Below are 1,039 nucleotides of genomic sequence, written 5' to 3'. Positions count from 1 at the left end.
CATCGGGGGTGGATCGGGGATAGATTGGGGGTGGATCAGGGATGGATCGGGGGTGGATCAGGGATAGATCAGGGGCGGATCGGGGGTGGATCGCTGATACATCAGGGGTGGATCAGGGATGGATCAGGGATAGATCAGGGATAGATCAGGGATAGATCAGGGATAGATCGGGGGTAGATCGGGGGTAGATCGGGGGTGGATCAGGGGTGGATCAGGGATAGATCAGGGATAGATCAGGGATAGATCAGGGATAGATCGGGGGTAGATCGGGGGTAGATCGGGGGTAGATCGGGGGTGGATCAGGGATGGATCAGGGATGGATCAGGGATAGATCGGGGATAGATCAGGGGTGGATCAGGGATAGATCAGGGATAGATCGGGGGTGGATCGGGGGTGGATCAGGGATGGATCGGGGGTAGATCGGGGGTGGATCAGGGATAGATCAGGGATAGATTGGGGATAGATCGGGGTGGATCGGGGATGGATCAGGGGTGGATCAGGGGTGGATCACTGATGGATCAGGGATGGATCGGGGGTAGATCGGGGGTGGATCGGGGGTAGATCGGGGGTGGATCAGGGATACATCGGGGCCGGATCGGGATTGGTCACTCAGGTCCCGTTTCCCCCGTCCCCACGTGGGCTCAGACGGGCGGGCAGCGCTCCCTCGCCATTGGTGGAGCCTCCGCCAATCAGCGGGGGCCGAGCCGGCAGCCGGGCTCCCATTGGCTGTCGGGGCGCGCTTTTGTTCTCGGCTCCGGCGCGCGCCGCCCGCCCCCACCCCCGGCCGCCAGGGGGCGCTGTGGCTGTGGGCGGGGGCCGAGCCCGCGCGCGGGGCCGTGCTGCCCCCTGGCGGCCGCGCCGCGACAGGGCAGGGGACAGAGGGACATGGGGGGAGACAGGGGGACGGGGGGGGGACAGGGGGACAGGGGGACAGGGGGAGGGACAGGGGGACACTGGGGGGGGACAGGGAGACACAGGATTGGGGACAGGGGGACATGGGGGTGGGGACAGGGGGACACGGGAGTGGGGACAGGGGGAC

The sequence above is a fragment of the Vidua macroura genome, chromosome 19, assembly GCF_024509145.1.
Source record: "Vidua macroura isolate BioBank_ID:100142 chromosome 19, ASM2450914v1, whole genome shotgun sequence".
Lineage (NCBI taxonomy): Eukaryota > Metazoa > Chordata > Aves > Passeriformes > Viduidae > Vidua > Vidua macroura.
This window is presented reverse-complemented; position numbering follows the sequence as displayed.